The sequence below is a fragment of the Pseudorca crassidens genome, chromosome 12 (assembly GCF_039906515.1).
Source record: "Pseudorca crassidens isolate mPseCra1 chromosome 12, mPseCra1.hap1, whole genome shotgun sequence".
In the NCBI taxonomy this organism is placed as follows: Eukaryota; Metazoa; Chordata; class Mammalia; order Artiodactyla; family Delphinidae; genus Pseudorca; species Pseudorca crassidens.
In genome coordinates this window covers 52,092,252-52,101,795 of record NC_090307.1, presented here as the reverse complement: position 1 = coordinate 52,101,795, position 9,544 = coordinate 52,092,252, and positions in this window count along the sequence as shown.

Sequence of the window (9,544 nt, the reverse complement as noted above, 5' to 3'; positions counted from 1 at the left end):
AGAATGCTTGATGCTAAACCATAAGAACGGCATCTGGGTAAAGTGCCAAATGATGAGCCAAAATTTATGAAAAATGTGGGAAATATCAAAAAGGGTTTGAAAAATTAAATCTTAAGAAGAAACACATGAGTCCATTGCTTGAAGTTTTAATATATTATTATTAAGTAACAAAAACAGTACTACTCATTTCCTATTTCATCATTTTGAAGTTGAGTTATATTCGGAAAAGGATAAAACAAATATTGGACAGAATAATTGAAGGCTTTGTCCCCAAATGTTTTCTCCCCTAAATCCATATGAAGCCTTAACCCCTATTATGACAACTGTATTTAGAAATGGAGCCTTTAAGAAGGTATTAAAAAAAAAAAGGTATAAATGTTAAGTGAAGTCATAGGGGCCCTAATCCAACAGGACTGATGTCCTTATAAGAAGAGGAAGCAACACCAGAGACCTCCCTTCACGCAAGCACAGAGGAAAGACCATGTGAGGACACACGAGAAGGCAGCTGTCTGCACCCCAAAGAGAGGCCTCACCAGACATCAGCCCTGCACTTTGATCTTGGACTTCTATCCTCCAGAACTGTGAGAAAATTAATTTCTGTTTTTTAAGCCATGCAGTCTGTCGTATTTTGTTACGGCAGCCCAAGCAGACTAATACAAAACCCAAGGTAGATATAGTGTTTTTGGTGGGTGGAATATGGGGAGGGCATCCTACTCCTTCAGCTAATTTAAGAATTTTGCTAAGGTGAAAAATATCCAAGATATTTGGGAAAATTTTTAAAGAGAGAAGATGGTATATGGTAAGACAGTATATTACACATATAGAATTATTAAAATTATGTTGTTACCATTTGAGCTTGCATGAATTTCTAAAACAACTATTAAGCAGGGTTATTAAAATAGGGAAATACAACAGGTAGGATTTTGGACTTCAGGTGTCTCTGCTACCAACCCCCATAAGCTAGAAGAATATAGACAACATGATGGTAACTTTAGATTAGTTGCAGAGCAACTCCAGACCCTTTGTGTCTTCAGTCAGACCTTCACGTGACAGCAGCCCAGGCCAGCATCATAACTGCAACTCAGGTGGGTCTCTGAGTCAGAGCTACCCAGGGAAGCATGTGCAAATTCTGATTCACAGAAACTGTTAAAAAAAATAAATGTTTGTGAGAACTTCCCTGGTGGTCCAGTGGCTAAGACTGTACTCCCAATGTAGGGAGCCCGGGTTCGATCCCTGGCCAGGGAACTAGATTCCACATGCCACAGCTAAGACCCAGCACAGCCTAAATAAATAAATAAATAAATATTTTTAAAAATAATAATAAATGTTTGTGGTCTTAAGCCATTAAGTTTTGTGGGTAATTTGTATTGGAGCAATAGACAACTAATACAGTGGATAAGAGGTTGATTCAAAGTTCAAGAAAGACCAATAGATTTTAATGTAACAGAGTACAAAAAATTCATTGATACAGTTTTGGATTCCAAATTGCAACTAGCCTTTAAGAAATTATGACTTGCTGAGTATTGGTGTATTAAAGAATATCTACAATGATCTGAAAAGGCCATTTATTTACTCCTTTTTCCAACTACCTATCTGTAGGAGGCCCGATTATCCTCATATACTTCAACTAAAACAAAATACCTCAACAGATTGAATACAGAAGTAGATACAAGAATTCAGCTGTCTTCTAATAAGTCAGACATTAAAGAGATTTGGAAAAATATAAAAATGCCATTTTTCTTACTGAAGTTTTGGAAAATACAGTTATTTTTTACTTGCAAATATTCTTTATATTAACATGTTTTGTTATTTTTAAGAGTTTTTTTAAATTTCTCAGTTTTAATTTTGAATATCAATATATTTAACTCACATAAACAAAAGCTCATTGAGGTCTTCAGTAATTTTTGAAAGTAAAAAGGTGTCCTGAGGCCAAAAGTTTGAGAACTGCTGCTCTAACGGATACAAACATGAGAATGTACTTACAGGAAAGCAGCTAGAATTGGGCTGGAAATCATATCATGTTGTATGTGGATTAGCCAAAGAATTTGAAGGTGGTTAGTCTGGAAAAGATTTAGGACCTAATGTCTATCTTCTAAAAGGAAAGGAGCATTGATTTTTTATAAAGGCAGTGTAGAATGGGAGTTAACAGCCGGAATTTGGTAATCAAACAGACCTGTGTTTGAGACCCACTTATGGTATTAAGAGCTCTGTGGTTTGAGCAATTAAATCATGTTTTTCCTTCCTTTTTTTTTTTAATTTGATTTTTAAAATTGTGATTAAATATACATATCATAAAATTTACCATTTTAACCATTTTAAAACATACAGTTCAGGGACTTCCCCGGTGGTCCAGTGGTAAAGAATCCACCTTCCAATGCAGGGGATGTGGGTTTGATCCCTGGTCGGGGAACTAAGACCCACATGCTGTGGGGCAGCTAAGCCTGCACACCACAACTACTGAGCTCGCGCGCCTTAAAGAGAGAGCCTGCATGCTGCAAACTACAGAGCCCACGCACTCAGGAGCCCCTGCGTGCCACAACTAGATAGAGAAAACCCTGCAGGCCACAACTAGAGAGAAGCCTGTGCACCGCAGATAGAGAGAAGCCCGAGCACCACAGTGAAAGATCCTGCCTGCCTCAACTAAGACCCGATGCAGCCAAAAAAAGCCATACGGTTCAGTGGCATTAACTGCATTCACGTTTATTTATTTACTTATTTATTTTTGTGGTACACGGGCCTCTCACTGTTGTGGCCTCTACTGTTGTGGCCTCTCCCCGTTGCGGAGCACAGGCTCCAGACGCGCAGGCTCAGCGGCCATGGCTCACGGGCCCAGCCGCTCCACAGCATGTGGGATCTTCCTGGACCGGGGCATGAACCTGTGTCCCCTGCATCGGCAGATGGACTCTTAACCACTGCACCACTAGGGAAGCTCCACATTTATTTTTTAATTTATTTATTTTTGGCTGCGTTGGGTCTTTGTTGCTGCGCGCGGGCTTTCTCTACTTGAGGCGAGCAGGGGCTACTCTTCGTGGTGGTGTGTGGGCTTCTCATTGCGGTGGCTTCTCTTGTTGCGGAGCGCAGGCTCTAGGCATGCGGGCTCAGTAGTTGTTGCTCGCAGGCTCTAGAGCGCAGGCTCAGTAGTTGTGACGCACAGGCTTAGTTGCCCTGTGGCATATGGGATCTTCCCGGACCAGGGCTTGAACCCATGTCCCCTGCATTGGCAAGTGGATTCTTAACCACTGTGCCACCAGGGAAGCCCAAGTGCGTTCACATTTTTTATGCAACCATCACCACCATCCATCTCCAAGATTTTTTCATCTCCCCAAACTGAAACTCTGTATCCATCAAACACTAAACTCCCCATTCCTCCAATCTCTGGCAACCACAATTTTACTGTTTCTCTGAATTTGGGTACTCTAGGCAACTCACATAAATATTAGTCAGTTTGTGCCTGGCTTATTTCACTTAGTGTAATGTCTTCAAGGTTCATCCAGGTTGTAGCATGTGTCAGAATTTCATTGTTTTTAAGGCTGGATAATAGTCCATTGTATGGACATACCGCATTTCCTTTATCCATTCATCTGTCAATAGACACTTGGGTTGTATCCACCTCTTGGCTATCCTAAATAATGCTGCTGTGAACGTGGGTGCACAGATATCTGTTTGTGTCCCTGCTTTTTTTGTGTGTATATACCAAAAAGTGGAATTGCTGAATCATTTAGTAATCCTGTTTAAGTTTTTGAGGAATCTCCATACCATTTTCCATAGCCACTGAACCATTTTACATTCCCACCAGCAATGCACAAGGGTTCCAATTTTTTCTCATCCTCACCAACACTTGCCATATATATTTTAAATAGCCATCCACATGGGTGTGAATCCATGATTGTTTGAAATTTAAGTTTTCCAACTTAATTTTGAAAAAACTCAAACTTACAGAAAAGTTGTATGCCAGTCTCCTAGATTCACCTGTTAACATTTAACCACATTTGCCTATCTCTATATTCTTCGTTGTTATTTTCCTGAATCATTTAAAGGACATTGCAGACATCATGCTTCTTTGTGCCCAAGAACTGTCCTTCAAGTGTGGATCACTTAAGAAGGATAGTCTACAAATTAACATACTTCTATTGGGTTGGCCAAAAAGTTCATTGGGGTTTTTCGGTAACATCTTATGGAAAAACCCCAACGAACTTTTTGGCCAACCCAATATATATTGTCTAATAAATATGCAGTTTACATTCAAATTTCCCCATTTGTCCCCAAAAATGTTTTATAGGGTTTTTTATTTGTATGTAGGATTCAATCATGTTTCACTCATTGAATATGACTGTTATATCTCTTTAGTTTTTGTTAATGTAGAAGTGCCCATTTAGACATTTTAGGTCTCCTTGTTTGCATTTAAAAAAATAAAGATAACTCTAGTATATACTGTTTTATGAGTCTTATATGTCATAATATAGGTGAGGCTCCACTAAAATGTAAGCTTTATGGAGGGAGGGATTTTTATGTTTTTTCACTGGAATTCCAGCACCCTGAATTGTCTTGCATACAATAGGTGCTCAATTAATTTTTGAATGAATGAGTGAATGAATGAATGCCTAACTAAATAATGAGTGGGGGAAAGGAACTTACGCTGTACAACATTTTCCAGTTTTTATACCCAACATGTTAACATCTTTACTTGGACATCTGGTGGGCATCTCAAACTTTCTTTTGTGCTCCACATCTAATTAAAATATATCTAGAATCTGACCACTTTTCATTGCATCCACGGCTACTTCCCTAGTTCAAGTTAGTCTTTTAACTGGTCTCCCTGCTTCTGTTCTTGCCAGTCTCTCTTCCTGTTTCGAACAAGTCTCAACACAACAGCCAGAGTGATCTTTTTTAAACAGAAGTTACATCAGGTCACTTTTTTGTTTAAATGACATGCAATCGGGTTCAGTTTAAAACAAGTCTTTACTAGCTGTTCAAGAAGGGAACAAGTTCTTTGGCAGGACATGAGCTTCTTACCACCTGAGTTGTAGATACAGGGGCTGGATGACCTCATGGTGGGGTATAGAGGGGCATGAGATGGTTGGTTAGATTAGTTAATTGTTAGCGACTTTTCTATATCTTCTATTACCCTAAACTTAAAAAGAAACTTTTCTGTTTATGAAGATGATGCACATTTATTTTTTAATGCAAATAATGCCAAAGGTAGAAAAAATACAGAAATTACCCACAGTACAAGACAGCCACCATCAATACTATTTCTGACACTTCTTGTATACACATATACGTGCAAATACATATATGTAAGGAAACATGAATTCACACACGAAATACAAAATGAAAAGCAGGTTGTGAAACAGTGATAGTCAAGATTTGCCAGTAAATATAGGCACACAAACTTTTAAAGATAGTTCCTTTTATAAAAATTACACTCATTGTAAAAACCAAAGGGAATTTGAAAAGGTCAAAGACAAAAGTGAAAGTCACAGGCTGTGAGAACTGATACAAAAATGTTGATACATATCCTTCCAGATGTGTCATAAAGCCTGAAAAAGAATTAAAAAACAAGACAAAACAAAACCAAAACTCAGAAAAACAGAAGAGCCTGTGTGTTTTGTGTTTAGGTTTTAGAAGCTGTCAGAAGCACCTTTTAAGCTACTATGGGAGGAACACAAGCTTGTAAAGCTGCTTATCTTAAACACCAGGAGTTACACTGAGCTCTCCGTGGCTCTGGAAAACACAAGCCCACAGTAAGATAAGAAAGAAGAAAAAAATAAACCAATTATGAACTTACAGCTGATTCACTAACACTGGGGCAGTCAGGGCTGGGCAGGTGACCCTAACTCCATTAGGGGTTGAGCTGATTGGAGGCCGCCCCTGTTTTCCCTTCTGCCGATTTTGTAGTTTACCTCCTCCTGGGTAGGCATGCCCTTTAGGGCATCACTGAAAGCCTAGTGGGTACCAGCACCGCTCCTCCACTGCAGCCCCGAAGGTATCTAAAAATACATTTTGCTCAGCTTCTCAGCGTCTTATCTTTCCCCTTCCGCTCAGTGCCTCAGCCTCTCAGCCATCGCTTTCAAAGCAGCAGTTTCCTTGTGGAACGAAGTGGCAGCAACGCCGGACTCTCTTCTCTGGGCCTCCCTGCTCCCCTGGATCATGACTTCTTGGGCTCCAGCTGCCTTGGTAGTTCTCCAGCGCCTTCAGGGAAGATACAAGATCTGCTTTCCCAAAATAATGAAAACAAAGATCCTAATCTTTTTGCTAAATATAAATAATAATAATTCACAAACTTCTATGACTTTAAGTTTGGTTTCTGGAGAACGGTCATTTTCTTTTTGTGATACCATGTTAGTGTTTTTTTTCACAGTGCTTAAAGAGTCACTCCTAGATATTTGAAGTAGCAAAACACCTTTCTTATTTAGGTAACCTTTTTTGGTATATAAAGTTACACAAGTAAATTCTAGAACTAAAAATAATGCAGGTAACAAAAATTGAGAAGTATGGGGGAAAGGGAGGTGAGAGGCAGACCAACGTGCTAAATTCCTCATCTTTTTCAGAGCAGAAAGTAACATATACTGCGTGAAGCTGATAAAACAAGGTAAGTATCTGAGAGTTAACGGTGTTATCATCAGAGCTAGAAAGAGAAATTGGTAACAGTGGCTTCCTCTGGACTGTGGCCTTGAGAATTGCTGTGGGGGAGGAATAAGAGGAGATTTTTTTTCACTCGATATCTTCTGTTCTATTGGAATTATTTTAACCCCCATAATGCACTCCTTTCGAATGACAGCATGTTTTTGTTGATTATTTTAACTCTTGATTCTGACAACCAACTGCTTGGTTCATGGAGCCATTGAACCAGACAGTCTTGGGAGAAGTCTTTGAGCTCAAACTCTCCTGTGAGCTTTTTTTTTTTTTTTTTTTTTTTGCGGTACGCAGGCCTGTCACTGCTGTGGTCTCTCCCGTTGCGGAGCACAGGCTCCGGACGCGCAGGCTCAGTGGCCATGGCTCACGGGCCCAGCCGCGGAGTGGGATCTTCCCGGACCGGGGCACGAACCCGTGTCCCCTGCATCAGCAGGCGGACTCTCAACCACTGCGCCACCAGGGAAGCCCTCCTGTGAGCTTCTACTCCAGGAGAGTCGCAAGCAGGGTGGGCAAGAGGCCTACTGTCCTTCCATGGGTTTCAACGTAAAAGCAAGTTTTTAGAAAATTTTGGCTCAAATTATCTTCTAAAACAATGCAATACAGTTAAAAGAACAATACTTTGAAATTGTTTAATGAATTTTTTAAAAATACAACTTTTAATTCCCAATAAAAGTGAACTTTATTTTATTTTTTTAAAGGAAACCAGGATTTTCTTTTTTTTTTTTTTTTAATTTTATTTTTTGCTGCGTTGGGTCTTTGTTGCTGCACGCAGGCTTTCTCTAGTTGCAGCGAGCAGGGGCTACTCTTCGTTGTGGTGCATGGGCTTCTCATTACGGTGGCTTCTCTTGTTGCAGAGCACAGGCCCTAGAGCACGCAGGCTTCAGTAGTTGTGGCACGCGGGCTCTAGAGCACGGGCTCAGTAGTTGTGGTGCACGGGCTCAGTAGTTGTGGCGCACAGGCTTAGTTGCTCCGCGGCATGTGGGATCTTCCCGGACTAGGGCTCCAACCCATGTCCCCTGTACTGGCAGGCGGATTCTTAACCACTGCGCCACCAGGGAAGCCCAAAAGTGTATTTTAGATATTAAAATTATTCTGATTTGTATAATGAAGTTTTATTTTTCTCTGAAAATCAAATTGAGCAGAGAAAAAGTGTGGCAGCAATGAAAAGACACCAACACGGAGGTAGAGCTTTGTATCCCTTCTTCAATTTAATCTTTAAAAGAAACAATGGAAACAAACTGTTACACAAATAACTGAAATGAGGAAGGAAACATTTACCTAAGTAACAAAGGAAATTCACGGAAAGAACTTTCTGGTAATTATCAGGTGTGGGGGTGAGGGGACGCAAGACAGAGAAGACTCCTGATTCTAATGCTGGCCCGTCATTCATGGTGATTTCCAAGCTGATGCTGGGCACCAAAAGATTTAAGTCCTGGTAACATGTGGAACCTCAAAACTCTAGAAATGTCTGCTGGTCCATTTTTAAAGAGTCTTGTTGTTTCCCAATGAAAAGATAACTTTTTTAAATCTGGGAAGAATAGGGAATCCTATATGAGTATGGGACAAATATTCAAATTGTCTTTAATGCTGAACTCTACAGAAAAAAATAAGTTTGTGACTGAAAGAGATGGAGAGGCAAAGACTTGGTTTGCCCAGGGCATTTCTGGATCGTCTGGTTTCTGTGTGGCCTGCAGTGGCTGCCCACGTGCTCAGCATTTCCCGGGTCACAGCCACTGTCGAGATCACTGTGTTCCTGGGCCTCTTGCCCACAGCCGGGCAGATCTCAATGCTGCTTGCAGATCCAAGGTAAGCTGCAGAAGAATTAAGCCTCGTTGTCTGTCAGGAGCAAAAATCTGCCATCATCGACTGAAGCTACCTCTCAGGGAAAAGGGATAAGATACCCAGAGTCAAAGAGACACGACAGTCTTTTCAGAGCAGCCCTTATCCCCCAGCCCCCCACCCCCTGCCAACACAGTGCACTACTGCCTCCCTTGCTTGTGTTTGGCCAACATTCCTGTAGGAGTTGTGTTCAAAATATGCTCTTCTGTGGAGAAGCCTGGGTTCCCTTGGGAGCCCCTTCAATCTCCAAACTTTTCTCATTCCCAGTTGATGGCCTGTTGGTGTTGGGGCATGGGGATGGTGAGAGGGGGGCAGTGACCAGGAGGACTCCAGCTTCTTGCCTTGTGCAACTGGATGGATGCAGGTGCTGTTACCCCAGAATTACACCCCTGCCCCTCCCTCGACTAGAAACCAATTACTCGTATCTGAGTTTCAGGAGAAAGCTGCAAAGAGAAAACAAACAAGAACTGGTTAGAACCAACTTGGCCCAAGATGGCGGCAGATTTGACTTCCTGTGGACCTTAAGCCTCATTACATGCTCATGATAATATGTTAGCTAAATGCCACGCCCACCAGCAGCAATACAGCTGACAACTGCCATGACAACAACCGGAAGAGCCCACAGAAGGACTGAGAAGGAGAGTTGCATCAGTTCTGGGTCCAAATAAGACCCCTGTTCTTGAATAACTCATGAATATTCCTCCCACTCTTTCCAGTTCCCTCCGTTTTACCTCAACCCTTCTATATTTTTGGTGTCTCTGCCCAAATTGGGTTGAGAAGTTGATTTGCAAACTAGGTTCTTGCTTCTCCATTCTCTGGCCATTGAATAAAGCTTGTGCTGCTCCAGTCTCAGCATCGGTTTCACTGTTGGCTACGCGAATCTGATTGGAAAAAGAGCCTCCTCTGTGGTCAAGACAAGCGGTCTCACCCGGGCTAGAACCCCGGAGTGGGTCCAGTCAACCAATTCGGTAACAGTGCTGTTAACTGGGATAGGGGACCCTTGGAGAACACCCTGGTGGGGATTGATCAGGAGTTTTATTTTAGAGATGTTGATTTCCAGGTGCTTTGA